Here is a 17,113-nt window from a genome sequence, read left to right as displayed (position 1 = left end):
ATATGAAATGAATCCATCAATACTTCTTCAAAGGACCATAGGACAGTTTATATGAGTAACTGAACTAGGAAATGGAGAATACCTAAACACTGTTATAAATGTTGAGTCAGTTCAGTTCAGTCGCTTAGTCGTGTCCGATTCTTTGAGACCCCAAGAATTGCAGCACGCCAGGCCTCCCTGTCCATCACCAACACCCGGAGTTCACTCAGACTCATGTCCATCGAGTCCGTGATGCCATCCAGCCATCTCATCCTCTGTCGTCCGCTTCTCCTCCTGCCCCCAATCCCTCCCAGCATCAGAGTCTTTTCCAATGAGTCAACTCTTCACATGAGGTGACCAAAGTACTGGAGTTTCAGCTTTAGCATCATTCCTTCCAAAGAAATCCCAGGGCTGATCTCCTTCAGAATGGACAGGTTGGATCTCCTTGTAGTCCAAGGGACTCTCAAGAGTCTTCTCCAACACCACAGCTCAAAAGCATCAATTCTTTGGTGCTCTGCCTTCTTCACAGTCCAACTCTCATATCCATACATGACCACAGGAAAAACCATAGCCTTGACTAGATGGACCTTAGTCGGCAAAGTAAGGTCTCTGCTTTTGAATATGCTACCTAGGTTGGTCATAACTTTTCTTCCAAGGAGTAAGCGTCTTTTAATTTCATGGCTGCAGTCACCATCTGCAGTGATTTTGGGGCCCCCAAAAATAAAGTCTGACACTGTTTCCACCGTTTCCCCACCTATTTCCCATGAAGGGATGGGACCGGATGCCATGATCTTTGTTTTCTGAATGTTGAGCTTTAGGCCAACTTTTTCACTCTCCACTTTCACTTTCATCAAGAGGATTTTTAGTTCCTCTTCACTTTCTGCCATAAGGGTGGTGACATCTGCATATCTGAGGTAATTGATATTTCTCCCAGAAATCTTGATTCCAGCTTGTGTTTCTTCCAGTCCAGTGTTTCTCATGAGGTACTAAGTTAAATAAGCAGGGTGACAATATATAGCCTTGATGTACTCGTTTTCCTATTTGGAACCAGTCTGTTGTTCCATGTCCAGTTCTAACTGCTGCTTACTGACCTGCATACAGATTTCTCAAGAGGCAGATCAAGTGCTCTGGTATTCCCATCTCTTGAAGAATTTTCCACAGTTTATTGTGATCCACACAGTCAAAGGCTTTGGCATAGTCAATAAAGAAGAAATAGGTGTTTTTCTGGAACTCTCTTGCTTTTTTGATGATCCAGCGGATGACGGCAATTTGATCTCTGGTTCCTCAGCCTTTTCTAAATCCAGCTTGAACATCAGGAAGTTCATGGTTCACGTATTGCTGAAGCCTGGCTGGAGAATTTTGAGCATTACTTTACTAGCATGTGAGATGAGTGCATCTGTGTGGTAGTTTGAGCATTCTTTGGCATTGCTTTTCTTTGGAATTGGAATGAAAACTGACCTTTTGCAGTCCTGTGGCCACTGCTGAGTTTTCCAAATTTGCTGGCATATTGAGTGTAGCACTTTCACAGCATCATCTTTCAGGATTTGAAATAGCTCAACTGGAATTCCATCACCTCCAGTAGCTTTGTTTCTTTCGATGGTTTCCAAGGCCCACTTGACTTCACATTCCAGGATGTCTGGCTCTAGATTAGTGATCACACCATCATGATTATCTGGGTCGTGAAGATCTTTTTTGTACAGTTCTACTTTGTATTCTTGCCACCTCTTCTTAATATCTTCTACTTCTGTTATGTCCAGACCATTTCTGTCCTTTATTGAGCCCATCTTTGCATGAAATGTTCCCTTGGTATCTCTAATTTTCTTGAAGAGATCTCTAGTCTTTCCCATTCTGTTCTTTTCCTCTATTTCTCTGCATTGATCACTGAAGAAGGCTTTCTTATCTCTTCTTGCTATTCTCTGGAACTCTGCATTGATATGCTTATATCTCTCCTTTTCTTCCTTGCTTTTCACCTCCCTTCTTTTCACAGCTATTTGTAAGGCCTCCCCAGACAGCCATTTTGCTTTTTTTGCATTTCTTTTCCATGGGGATGGTGTTGATCCCTGTCTCCTGTACAGTGTCAAGAACCTTATTCCATAGTTCATCAGGCTCTCTATCTATCAGATCTAGGCCCTTAAATCTATTTCTCACTTCAACTGTATAATCATAAGGGAGTTGATTTAAGTCATACCTGAATGGTCTAGCACTTTTCCCTACTTTCTTCAATTTGAGTCTGAATTTGGTAATAAGGAGTTCATGATCTGAGCCACAGTCAGCTCCTGGTCTTGTGTTTGTTGACTGTATAGAGCTTCTCCATCTTTTGCTGCAAAGGATGTAATCAGTCTGATTTCGCTGTTGACCATCTGGTGATGTCCATGTGTAGAATCTTCTCTTGTGTTGTTGGAAGAGGGTGTTTGCTATGACCAGTGCATTTTCTTGGCAAAACTGTATTAATCTTTGCCCTGTTTCATTCTGCATTCCAAGGCCAAATTTGCCTGTTACTCCAGGTATTTCTTGACTTCCTACTTTTGCATTCCAGTCCCCTATAATGAAAAGGACATCTTTTTAGGTGTTAGTTCTAAAAGGTCTTGTAGCTCTTCATAAAACCATTCAACTTCAGCTTCTTCAGTATTATTGGTTGGGGCATAGACTTGAATTACTGTGATTTTGAATTGTTTGCCTTGGAGACAAACAAAGATCATTCTGTCGTTTTTGAGATTGCATCCAAGTACTGCATTTCAGACTCTTTTGTTGACCATGATGGCTACTCCATTTCTTCTGAGGGATTCCTGCATACAGTAGTAGATATAATGGTCATCTGAGTTAAATTCATCCATCCAGTCCATTTTAGTTCGCTGATTCCTAGAATGTCGACGTTCACTCTTGCCAGTTGTCACTGATATCCTGAATCCTAAAGTGTTATCATGACCATTATCTAAATGTAGTAATACATAAAAATCAAACAATAAATTAAATCCTAGCTAGGGTCTGGCTTACACTAGATGAACATACAGTATCTGAACTCATCTAATGACATTTTCCTTAGGACTTTCCTGGTGCTCAGTGGTAAGGAATCTGTTTGCCAATGCAGGAGACAAGGGTTTGATCATGGTTTCAGGAAGACCCACTGGAGAAGGAAATGGCAACCTACTCCAGTGTTCTTGCCTGGGAAAAGCTAGTCACAGAGGAATCCTGCAGGCTACAGTCCATGGGGTTGCAAAAGAGCTGGACATGACTTAGAGACTGGGCTTCCCTGGGGCTCAGCTGGTAAAGAATCTGCCTGCAATGTGGGAGACCTGGGTTTAATCCCTGGGATGGTAAGATCCCCTGGAGAAGGGAGAGGCTACCCATTCCAGTATTCTGGCCTGGAGAATTCTATGGACTGTATAGTCCATGGGGTGGCAAAGAGTCGGACACGACTGAGCTACTTTCACTTTCACTTAGCAACTAAAACAATAACAACAAATATGTAATAGGAATTGTCATAGTTGGTACTTTGCACAACCATTATGTTCTTGATCTGTAGGGTAAAAGCTATTAAGTGGGAAGTAAACTGAAAGTCTCTTAAACTGGCTGTCTCCAGCCAGAGCAGTAAGTACAAAATAATATCTCATTGAGAATTGTGAGGAGAATAGTATCACCTTATAGACTTAAAGGATGTTGAGGAGGTAATCAGTGTCCTATGCGTCTTCCTGTACTTCAGTAGTTAAATTCCTATAAAAACCAAATGGATCATGGAAAGATAACTGTACACTATTGCAAAATCAGTCAAGCAATCAAATATAGTATTTTTGCTAAAGCAGATTAATATAGCCTGGGGGCATGGCATTTGGCCATTGATTTAGTGAATATGTTATTTTCTATTTCAATCAAAAAAGAAGGTCAGAAACTGTATGCACTCATGTCATGAACAGCTATACTGATTTAGTTTTATAGTCATGTCAATTATTCTGCTTTCCATCACAATCTGGTCAGAGGATATCTGGATATCTTGGACACACTGCAGAACACCACAGTGATTTATCACAATAATAATAATATTTTGGTTGAGTTTTATAAGCATGACATGACTAGCATGCTGGAAGATATGGTAAGGCATCTATACTCTAGAGGGTAGAACATAAACTCTGTGAAGATTCAGGAACTTGACATATTCTAAAACTACTTAGGAAATATAGATAATCAGGGGTATTCTGGGAATTCTCTCCAAAGTAAACATGAAATTGTTGTAACTTTTTTCACTTATAAAACTCTACAACTCTCAAGGCATTAATGGTTTATACCAGTATCCAACTTTCAACTCACACCTATGGCTGATGGGAAATTCTGTATGACCTCCTAAATAAGGATAAAAATGTCTGAACTTAATTTATAGAGGGGTCATTTCATTGTATGGGTGCACATAAAAAGTGGACAGCAGTTTTATTATAGTCTACTTAGGGGTGAACTTGAAAGATAATATCTAAGGAAATTCTTTGGAAAGGGCATCTACTTTTCCACTTCAGCAGAAAACAATGAATCAAAATTAGAACATAAATAGTTTTGAGAATAGAGACAAATCTCCTGCACAAATGGTCATGAAACTGGAGGAAAACAGATGGGAAAATAGAAGGGAAGTATTATGAGTTAAGGGTTTCCCTTGTGGCTCAGCTGGTAAAAAAATCTGCTTGCAATGCAGGAGACCTGGGTTCGATCTCTGGGTTGGGAAGAGCCCCTGGAGAAAGGAAAAGCTACTCACTCCAGTATTCTGGCCTAGGGAATCCCATGGACTATACAGTTCATGGGTGACAAAGAGTCAGACATGATTGAGCAACTTTCACTTTCTTTTTCATTATGAGTAAATGCATGTGGATGGACATATTGAAGTAAGCATGACATTTTTATCATATATTATTGTCCACCAGAGAGTTTTCACCATTGAAGAAGCACTGAACTATTAAGTAAATAAAATTACTTGGTTAGTTGGTGTCATCCAACTAGCTGACACCTTGTCCTTCAATGGACAAGCCAGTGTTCACATGAAAAGATATGACTGAAGAAGCTGTGGTTGCAGAGTCAGAAGCATAACAGAATGAACTTCCACTGCCAAAAATGATCTAAATTGCCAACAACAGGCACCAACAATAAAAACCCCAAACTCCATAAGGCTAGAGGAAACCTATAATACTTGGTGGCAAATATATTATATTGTATTCCTTCCATTCTGATCAGATCAGGAGTTGTTCTCTCATGCATAGACATATATTCTGAGTATGGGTTTGCCTTTCTTGTTAGCAGAGCATTGACCAGTACCTACTTCAGTGAGCTTCTGGAACATTTGATCTATGGACAAAGAATCCCTTAGAATATTGTATCAGACCACTGAGCACATTTAAACTAAAAATGCTCTACAAGATCTAATATTTCTGTCATTTATTGCACCACCAAGAAACCCACTGGCCTACAGAAGATACACTGTGCATAACAGCTCTAAGGAAATATTTTGTAAGAATAGCATGCATCATCCAGGATCATTAACATGTATTGAAAAAAATGTTTATTTTGCACTGTTTCTCCAGAGGACAAATACATGGGAATGGGAAGCAAGGCATGGAAACAAGAGCATCCTCAGTTATTATTAACCCTTCTAAAGATACACCAGGAACTTTTGAAATATCTCTGCATCTGGGCACTACAGGATTATAGGTACTAGACCCAAAGTAACAGAGGAAAGAGTTCTACAGGACTATTACATAAACCTGTTGCCCAGACACTTTGGGGTTATTTTTATCCAAGAAATAGCAGCAAGACGGAAAGTCAATATTTTTTGCAAGTGTAATTGATACTGTTAATAAGGTGGTATATGCTACCCAATAAATGCAGGTAAGATACAGATAATCAATTTAAGGGATTTTTGATGCTTCTTGCCCAACTGTGAATATAACTAGAAAAGTACAGTAACTCAAAATTAAGAAGGGCATAGTGACTAGAACTCATCTCGTGGATGAAACTCTGGTTCACACCAATGGGTAAGACATCAAGGCAAAAAAGAAGTACCAACTGAGGGCAAGGAGAATCTAGAATGAATGGTGGAGGATGATGACAATGAATGACAACTGAAGTACTAACCGTGACTGCCTTTGCAAAGTCTGAGGTCTATTACAGCCACATCCCTCTGTTAGTCTCTTCAGAAAGAACTGTTCAATGGAATTTTGAGGGAGCTGCCCCACAAACATATACGGAAAGTGGCTCCAAGTAGCACAATTGGTGGAAAGAAGTAGACAGGGTCACCTTGCCAACCAGATAGAATTTCGAGACTCAGCTTGCTGCCTCCCACTGAGGAATGTGGTCAGCAGACTGCCTCCAGCTATCAACTACTTCAGAGTCTGGCTTGGCTGCAGAGATATGCTTTACCTGAAGTCACACTTTCTCAGGGATGCCTGAATCCGATAACTAAGCAACTCAATTGGTAAAGTCATTCAGTCGTGTCTGACTCTTTGTGACCCCATGGACAGCAGGATACCAGGCTTCCCTGTCCATCACCAGCTCCCAGAGCATGTTTAAACTAAAGTCCATGGAGTCAATGATGCCATCCAACCATTACATCCTCTGCCATCCCCTTCTTCTCCTGCCTTCAATCTTTCCCATCATCAGGGTGTTTTCTAATGAGTCAGGTTCTTTGCATCAGGTGGCCAAAGTATTGGAGCTTCAGCTTTAGCATCAGTCCTTCCAAAAATATCCAGGACTGATTTCTTTTAGGACAGACTGGTTAGCTCTCCTTGCAGCCCAAGGGACTCTCAAGAGTCTTCTCCAACATCACAGTTCAAAAGTATCAATTCTTCAGTGATCAGCTTTCTTTATAGTCCAATTCTCACATCCATACATGACTACTGGAAAAATCAAAGCTTTGACTAGATGGACAATTGTTGGCAAGATAATGGATCTGCTTTTTAATATGCTACCTAGGTTGGTCATAGCTTTTCTTCCAAGAAGCAAACATCTTTTAATTTCATAGCTGCAATCACCATATGCAGTGATTTTGGAGCCCCCAAAAATAAAGTCTGTCACTGTTCCCATACTTTCCCCATCTATCTGCCATGAAGTGGTGGGACTGGGTGCCATGATCTTAGTTTTCTGAATGTTGAATTTTAAGTCAACTTTTTTTACTTTCCTCTTTCATTTTCATCATGAAGCTCTTTTAGGTCTTCTTTACTTTCTGCCAGAATGGCGGTATCATCTTTACATCTGAGATTATTAACATTTCTGCTTGCAATATTGATTCCAGCTTGTGTTTCATCCATCCTAGCATTTTGCATGATGTACTCTGCATATAAATTAAATAAGTGAGGTAGCAGTATACAGCCTTGACATCAGTTCAGTTCAGTCGCTCAGTCGTGTCCGACTCTTTGCAACTCCATGAATCACAGCAGGCCAGTCCTCCCTGTCCATCATCAACTCCTGGATTTCACTCAGACTCATGTCCATCGAGTCAGTGATGCCATCCAGCCATCTCATCCTCTGTCGTCCCCTTCTCCTACTGCCCCCAATCCCTCCCAGTATCAGAGTCTTTTCCAATGAGTCAACTCTTCGCATGAGATGGCCAAAGTACTGGAGTTTCAGCTTTAGCTTTATTCTTGAAAAGGAGTACGTCAACGCTGTATGTTGTCACCCTGCTTATTTAATTTCTATGCAGAGTACATCATGAGAAGCACTGGGCTGGAAGAAACACAAGCTGGAATCAAGATTGCTGGGAGAAATATCAATAACCTCAGATATGCAGATGACACCACCTTTATGGCAGAAAGTGATGACGAACTAAAAAGCCTCTTGATGAAAGTAAAAGAGGAGAGTGAAAAAGTTGGTTTAAAGCTCAGCATTCAGAAAACGAAGATCATGGCATCTGGTCCCATCATTTAATGGGAAGTAGATGGGGAAACAGTGGAAACAGTGTCACACTTTATTTTTTTGGGCTCCAAAATCACTGCAGATGGTGATTGCAGCCATGAAATTAAAAGGTGCTTACTCCTTGGAAGAAAAATTATGACCAACCTAGATAGCATATTCAAAAGCAGAGACATTACTTTGCCGACTAAGGTCCGTCTAGTCAAGGCTATGGTTTTTCCAGTAGTCATGTATGGATGTGAGAGTTGGACTATAAAGAAGGCTGAGCACTGAAGAATTGATGCTTTTGAATTGTGGCGTTGGAGAAGACTCTTGAGAGTCCCTTGGACTGCAAGGAGATCCAACCAGTCCATTCTGAAGGAGATCAGCCCTGGGATTTCTTTGGAAGGAATAGCTGACATACTCCTTTTCAAATTTAGAACCAGTCTGTTGTTCCACTTTCAGTTCTAACTGTTGATTCTTAATCTGCATACAGATTTCTCAGGAGGCAGTTCAGGTGGTCTGTATTCTCATCTCTTTAAGAATATTGCACAGTTTGTTGTGATCCACACAATAAAAGGTTTTGGTGTAGTCAATAAAGCAGAAACAGATGCTTTTCTGGAATTATCTTGCTTTTTCTATGATCCAACAGATGTTGGCAGTTTGATCTCTGATTCCTCTGCTTTTTCTAAATCCAGCTTGAACATCTGGAATTTCTCGGTTCACACACTGTTGAAGCCTAACTTGGACAATTTGGCATTGCCTTTCTTTGGAATTGGAATGAAAACAGCATTTCCAGCCCTGTGGCCACTACTGAGTTTTTTAAATTTGCTGGTATATTGAGTGTAGCACTTTCACAGCATCATCATTTTGTATTTGAAATAGCTCAACTGGAATTCCATCACCTCCACTAGCTTTGTTCATAGCAATGCTTCCTAAGGCCCACTTGATTTCCCATTCCAGAATGTCTGGCTCTTGGTGAGTGATCATACCATCGTGGTTATCTGGGTCATTTAGATCATTTTTGTATAGTTTTGTGTATTCTTGACACCTATTCTTAATATCTTCTGCTTCTGTTAGGTCCGTACAACTTCTGTCATTTATTTTGCCCATCTTTGCAAAGATCTTGGTATCTCTTGGTATCTCTAATTTTCTTTAAGAGATCTATAGTCTTTCCCATTTATTGTTTTCCTCTATTTCTTTACATTGATCACTGAGGAAGGCTTTTTTAAATTTCTGTGTGCTATTCTTTGGAACTCTGCATTCAGATGGGTATATCTTTTCTTTTCTCCTTTGTCTTTCACTTGTCTTCTTTTCTCAGCTATTTGCGAGGCCTTGTCAGACAAACATTTTGGCTTTTTGAGTTTCTTTTTCCTGAGGATGATTTGGATCACCACCTCATGTACAAAGTCATGACTCTCCATCCATATTTCTTCAGGTACTCAGTCTATCTGATCTAATCCCTTGCATCTATTTGTCATTTCCACTATATAGTCAGAAGGGATTTGATTTAGGTTATACCTGAATGGTCTAGTGATTCTCCCTACTTTCTTCAAGTTAAGTCTGATTTTTGCAATAAGGCTTTCATGATCTGAGCCACAGTCAGCTCCCAGTCTTATTTTTGCTGACTGTATTGTGCTTCTCTGGACTTCCCTGGTGGCTCAGACAGTAAAGCGTCTGCCTACAATGTGGGAGACCTGGGTTCAGTCCCTCAGTTGGGAAGATCTCTTGGAAAAAGAAATGGCAACTCACTTGCCTGGAAAATCTCATGGATGGAGGAGTCTGGTAGGCTATAGTCCACAGGGTTGCAAAGAGTCAGACACGACTGAGTGACTTCACTTATTGAGCTTCTCCATCTTTGGCCTCAAAGAATATAATCAGTCTGATCTGGGTGTTGACTGTCTGGTGATAGTTCTATGATCCACAACAGATTTCCCAGCTTGGGGACCCAGCAAATGATCTGAGAATCCCCAGGAAATTTCACTTGGGAAGCCAGTGAGATTTGATTGCAGAAATTTCATGGGACTGGGGAAACAGACTCTTGGGGGCACAAACAGGACCTTGTGCACACCAAAACCTGGGAGAAAGGAGCAGTGATCCCACAGGAGACTGAGCCAGACTTGCTCGTGTGTGTTTAAGAGTCTCTTGAAGAGGTGTGGGTAGACAGTGGCCTGCCACAGGGTCTAGGTCATTGAATACAATAGTGCTGGGAGCCCCAGGGTGTGCTGGCATAAGTCTTTTTGAAGGAGGTTGCCAACACCCATACCATAGTTTGGCCTTAGCCCAAACTACAGGGAAGGATCACCGACCCACTCATCAACAGAAAATTTGATTAAACATTTACTGAGCATGGCCCCATCCATTAGAATGAGACCCAGATTCCTCCACAGCAGGTCCCTCCCATCAGGGAGATTCCACAAGCCTCTTATCTTTATCCATCAGATTGCAGACAGAACGACAAAGCAAGACAGCTGTATAAAGGCCTGGCTAATTTTGTCCATCAGGTAAAACTTTGAAGGATGTCACTCTCTCAAGTGTCCCTTCCACAGACTGGTGAGGCATTGTCCACCCTGGGCCACAGTTTGACTTGTTCCTCATCCCCATTATTCTTCCCTTTTCTTTCCACAGATGTTAATACCTAATAAAAATTTCAATCTTCATATCACAGTTGGCTTATAGAGAACCCATTGGACAATTCCTTTACATACATTTGTACACGGAAATGGAAAACTTAAAATGTGGTTCCTCTATGTTATTTCTAGTATTGTAATCAGCTTCTGGGTGGAAGCAGTAGCTGCCATTTAAATGAATCACCAACTTTCCTGTAAAATATTATCCTAAATGGCCCTTTTAGAGTGACTCTGGCTATTACTCATTTGTTCTAATTAAATGATGTGAAGACAATCCTGAATCTCTTATAATAAAACATGACTATAATTAGATTTGCATTTCTCTTTGTGCCTCTATAAAGATCTTTTATATTCCTCTCTCCCATCTTACTTCTCTCATACTAGAGCTGTTATGTTTCTGTGTCTTTGACATATGTTTAATGATTATAGCTTCAACATTTTCGAGCTGAATATTGAAGCTTCATCAGGCAATGGCTACCAGTAACATATGTTTTATATCTAAAAAGAATGCTGTTCACTGACTTTACATTCCAATATGATATAATTTTATAAATTAAGTCAGATGTAAATAATGTACTTTAAAATGGAATATATCATTTTAAAATGAAAGTTATTTATATCTGGGGTTTTGGTTAACTAAGCAATTTGTTTATATCCATATTTTAATATCTATAATAGTTGCTTGGTTTTTGCTTGGTTTCCATTAAATCACTGTCTTTTTCATCAATTCAATATTTCTAATAGGTTCTATTAATACAATGGATTCATAGTAATTAAGATTTATTACATTGTTTACATCATACTGTAAAAGAATTCGGAGAAGGCAATGGCACCCCACTCCAGTACTCTTGCCTGGAAAATCCCATGGGCAGAGGAGCCTGGTAGGCTGCGGTCCATGGGGTCGCGAAGAGTCAGACACGACTGAGCGACTTCCCTCTCAATTTTCACTCTCATGCATTGGAGAAGGAAATGGCAACCCACTCCAGTGTTCTTGCCTGGAGAATCCCAGGGATGGGGAAGTTTGGTGGGCTGCTGCCTATGGGGTCACACAGACTCAGACATGACTGAAGTGACTTAGCAGCAGCAGTAGCAGTAAAAGAATTAAGTTATGTGTTTCTTCATTCCCAGTACTATGCATTTTTCAATATATCAAACTTTCCTAAACTGTCTTCTTTCATAGATTAACAACTTGATTTTTATTTTAACTATATGTGTATATATATATGTGAAAATATGCGCTTTTCTCTGTTTCTGATATAAAGGAAACTGTTTACCAAAAAAATGGTAACAAAACAAAATTAGCAAAAATTGATTTGTCACTAATAGGGCAGTGATATATGACCAGTTGCCTAAGCATCCATAATTATCTCTGATAAATAATTTTAAAACGAACCTTTAACTCTGAGTTACAGTAGATCTGCCAAAACAAATACATACCATAAAGCAGTGTGGTTACACATGTGGCTAAAATTAATGTATGGATATTAAATAAATTATACATATAGAAGGGCTTCACTGGTGTCTCAATCAGTAAAGAATCCACCTTCAATGCAGAAGACCCGAGCTTCATCCCTGGTCATGAATATCCTCTGAAAAAGGAAATGACAATCCACTTCAGTATTCTTTCCTGGGAAATCCCACAGACAGAGACGCCTGGTGGGCTACAATCCATGGAGGTCACAAAGAGTCAGACATAACTTAGCGACTAAACCCCCATCACCACCATCTCCTACACAAACACACTAATATGTATACACTCTGCTCATCTGAAGAAGGCTCTCTGTATGGCTTCTTTACTATCCCCTCTAGGAGATGGCTGGATGGCATCACCGACCCTAAGTTTGAGTGAACTCCGGGAGATGGTGATGGACAGAGAGGCCTGGTGTGCTGCGATTCATGGGGTCACAAAGAGTCGGACATGACTGAGTGACTGAACTGAACTGAACTGAACTAGGACCTTACAGAAATTAATTGTACACACTATCCAGAATATTCTTAGAGGAATACAAATTAAATACATAATGTAGTTCCCTTGAAAGCTCTCAATGATTGACTCTTACACTTAGAATAAAATAAAATCTCCTAAACCAGTGTACTAATTTGCTGGGCTTCCCAGGTGGTGCTAGTGGTAAAGAACCCCTTTGCCAGTGCAGGAGACATAAGAGATGTGGGTTTGATCCCTGGGTCGTGAAGATCCCCTGGAGGATGGCATGGCAACCCAGTCCGGTATTCTTTCTTGGAGAATCCCATGGACCGAGGAGCCTGACAGGCTATAGTTCATAGAGTCGCAAAGAGTCAGAATCAACCGAAACAACTCAGCATGCTATACAACAGAGTACCCTAAACAACAGACGTTTTCTCACAGTTCTGGAAGCTAGAAATCTGAGATCAAGGCATCCACAGGATTTTTTTTTTTTTTTCTTGCCGAGGCTTCTCTCCTTGGTTTGCAGTTAGTCTTCTTTATGTTCACATGGTGTTCTCCCTCTGTGTGTCTGTCCTAATTCCTTCTCCTTTTAAAGTTCCCAGTCACACCGGATTAGAGTCAGTCACATTCTGAGGTATTGGGATTAAGGCTTCAACATATGAATTTGAGGGAACATATGTCAGCCAATAAAAACAAATGTACAAAAGTTTACTTCACCTAACTAGGCACTTCCTGAACACTTTTGTATCTTTCAAAAAATACTTTACTTGAAATGAACATTTTATTGAGTGAGAAACAATGAACTGGGATACTTCAGAAACAAAACTGGTATGAAATTCAGAAGCACGATGTTACAGGGTAACAATGTTACAGGTTGAAAATGGGGATATTCTTTAACCTTTACGATTACTGATAGTGGGATTTTCAGATGGCATGAAAATGGTTAAAAGTGATTGCTTTATACTATTTTAAGAAAGATACTTTAATACCCTTTATGATTATCAGAGGCATTTATAAAAAAATAAGTTGTTTGATTATATGTATGAAAAGAGTAAACTAAAGTTTTGCTTATCTGGCTTAAATGACTTTGGGTGCTTGAGGGAGTTTCAATTCTAGTCTCTGTTTTGTTTTTATTTAAATATCTCCTTCTGGGCCAGACAAAGAAACCTTAGACATTTTTACAATTTTTCAATTCAAGCCTATTTCTACTTTGACCCATTTCCTCTGCTTTAAAAGTTCTTCACAGTGATTTTGATTTTGGAATACTTTCTCCTTTCTTAAACTTCAATTTAAGTGTCACCTGCTAAGACAGATTTTCCATTAAAGTAACAAAATTAGAAAACATTGTCTAATATAATGCTACTTTAATTTTCCTCATAACACTTTTTGTTATCTGATGTTCTCTTTTTCAGTTATATGTTAAATTCAGCTCTCTCAATTGAATATACCAAGAGAGGCAGAAAGAGAGAGAAAGAGAGACAAAGAGGGGGTGAGGCTCTTTTCTCACTGTGTTGAAATTACAGTGATATAAAAATCCCTGGCACATAGAAGGTAGACAGTAAATACCTAATTACCTTATGACTTGAATGACTACATGGATGGATCTAAATAATTAAAATGCTGAAAATTGCTTGTTTCTTATTTTTAAAAATATAATTATGCATCATTTAAGATTGAATAGACATAAAACAAATAATGTTTGACAAGTAGTTAAAATTTTACATAGTTGAAAAAAGTTTTTAAATCATTCACTAGTTAGAATTACAACAATGTCTTCATGAATTAAATTGATAAGGTGTTACTTCCTTCAGTCAATCATTAGAATCATAGTTTTTAAATTAAATGTCTATGGTCATATATCTAGTTAGAAATATCAGGGCTTAAACTTCCATAGTTTCCTTCAAAACTAAAGGCTTATTGCACTGTGGAAATCCTTCTTTATACCTGTGAATGTGTAGTTACCCTCTCAATAATATTGAGGCATTTTGACAACGGATTTTGAAGAAAATGCTTCTGCTTTTATTGCTTATTTCAGAAGAATAGCACTAATAGTATAGGATATAGACAAAGTAGGAGGAAATTGTAAAATGATAGAAGTTGGTGTGAAGTTCTTGGGAGGAAAAGAATGCTAACATTCCTCAATACTTACTCATTTGTTTAGTGTTGCAGGATTTTTCTCTTATGCTGTATGAATACAGTTGAGACACATTCCCAAACCCTCAAATTGCTCACACTGGAAGCACTATAATGAGCCAAGATATAGATTTGACTTTAAAAGAAGAAACTAGAAATACAGTTATAGGAGCTGACAAGAAGTAATTGTTCTTACAATGAAGCAAATGTCAGGCAGGCTTTTTTAGCAGCTATTTTGATTTTTGGATACTTTCAATGTGTATTCCGTGGTTCTAGCTTAGATAGTGTTTAATTTGTCATGGGTAAAATTTGTAAGACCTGAGATGTCATATTGTTACGATATTAATCTTGAATATTTAAAGAATTGGTGAACTTCTCCAGGTATTAAGATATAAATAAAATATTAAAAATTATTTTTATATAGATACTGATGACTACACATTTCTGTCACTTTGTTTTTGTCTTTAAGAAAAAATATATATTTTATAAAGCTAGATTAATTTGAATATTATCTTTAATTAATCCTTCTTCCCACTTAATAACTTCTCCCTGAGTAGGAACATAGGCAAACTAACTCTTGGTTCTGTTGCTGAAGATGCATTCATTTAAACTGTAACTCCAGAATGTGTGCCTATGGTTACCACAGTTTGTTAAAACCTGGTACTCTAGATTACTTAAACTAGTACTTGAATGTGATTTTGTTAAATCAAAAAGCTATTAATTTTTGTAAATTTATTTCTGGGCTTGGGGCTGGTGCACGGGGATGACCCAGAGGGATGTTGTGGGGAGGGAGGTAGGAGGGGGGTTCATGTTTGGGAATGCATGTACACCCGTGGTGGATTCATGTCAATGTATGGCAAAACCAATACAGTATTGTAAAGTAAAATAAAGTAAAAAATAAAATTAAAAAAATACATTTTAAATTGGAAAGAAATAGAATCTTAGGCTTTTAAATTTATTTTAAATTCATATTTAACATTCACATATAAACCTGTATAACAGTTTTTAACTTTTTTTCAGTTTTCTTTATTAATAATTCTCCAGTGATTCTTAAAAATAAGGTGGATTTCTAACTCAAAAATTTTTGTGTGTATTAATCATCCATCAATTTCACTATTTTTAGTAATAGTTTTCCTTAATATGTTTCTATAATAGTTGACAGTTCTTCACAACAATAGTAACAACAACATCAAAATGTTGTCAATAACAATGCTACCTTCACTTGGGATTAGATACAGCTGTAATAAAAATATTAGAGTATATATTAACAGCTGAATGGTGAACAAACCTAGAAAGTCAAATAAATTTCTGCAACATCCATTAAGGAGATCACCATCTCTAAAACATGTCAAAGATTATGACTGCTGCTGCTGCTACTGCTAAGTCAATTCAGTTGTGTCCGACTCTGTGTGACCACATAGACATGAGCCCACCAGGCTCCCCCGCCCCTGGGATTCTCCAGGCAAGAACACTCAAGTGGGTTGCCATTTCCTTCTCCAGTGCATGAAAGTGAAAAGTAAAAGTGAAGTCGCTCAGTTGTTTCTGACTCAAAGCGACTCCATGGACCACAGCCTACCAGGCTCCTCCATCCATGGGATTTTCCAGGCAAGAGTACTGGAGTGGGATGCCATTGCCTAACTACTCTGATTTAAATAAGTAACTTAAAATATTACAGAGAAAACTGGAAGTGTTCTTTTAGTATAAGGAAAAATTTTAAATGCAAAGAAATTCTTAATGTTAATCATATTTTTCACTAAAAATAACATACTAGGGCTTCTCAGGTGGCACAATGATAAAGAATCTGCCTTCCAATGCAGGAGATGCAAGATGTGGGCTCAATCCCTGGATTAGGATGATCCCCTGGAGTAGGAAATAGCAACCCACTCCAATATTCTTGACTGGAAAATTCCATGGACAGAGGAGCTTGGGAGATTACAGTCCATGGATTTCCAAAGAGTCAGACATGACTCAGCATGCATGCAAATGACTTTCTAGAAAGTGATACCTGCTGATGCCAAACGACTATAAAGTGGAAATATAGATACATAAACAAGATAGCTGGATGTCACCAGGACAGGAACTCATCGTGTTATTTCAATAAATTATTTGGGGGCCATAGTCTGTGCTTCACCTTTACAGGTCTGTAAACTCCAAGAGAGGTAAGCTTAGAGTATATGAATGCAATAACAATAATAATATAGTAATAAGAGAATCTTGCTCTTATTAAAACTTGCTCACAAAATGGTATCTGTAAAGATTTTTATCAAGATGTAAAAAGGATTGTGTTTGTCCTCACATGTAAAGATAAAATAACACTGTTTCAAGAGCGGATACACGTTCTTGCTTGTTCTTTATGTTGTTGTTCAGTTGCTCAGCTGCGTCCAACTCTTTGTGACACTGTGGACTGCAGCATACTGGCTTCCCTGTCCTTCATTATCTCCTAGAGTTTGCTTAAACTCATGTCCATCGAATCTGTGATGCCATCCAATCATCTCATCCTTTGTTGTCCTCTACTCCTCCTGCCTTCAAACTTTCCAAGCATCAGGGTCTTTTCCAATGAGTTGGCTCTTCACAACAAGAAGCCATATTT

The sequence above is a fragment of the Ovis canadensis genome, chromosome 1 (assembly GCF_042477335.2).
Source record: "Ovis canadensis isolate MfBH-ARS-UI-01 breed Bighorn chromosome 1, ARS-UI_OviCan_v2, whole genome shotgun sequence".
In the NCBI taxonomy this organism is placed as follows: domain Eukaryota; kingdom Metazoa; phylum Chordata; class Mammalia; order Artiodactyla; family Bovidae; genus Ovis; species Ovis canadensis.
Note: the sequence above shows the minus strand (reverse complement) of the source record.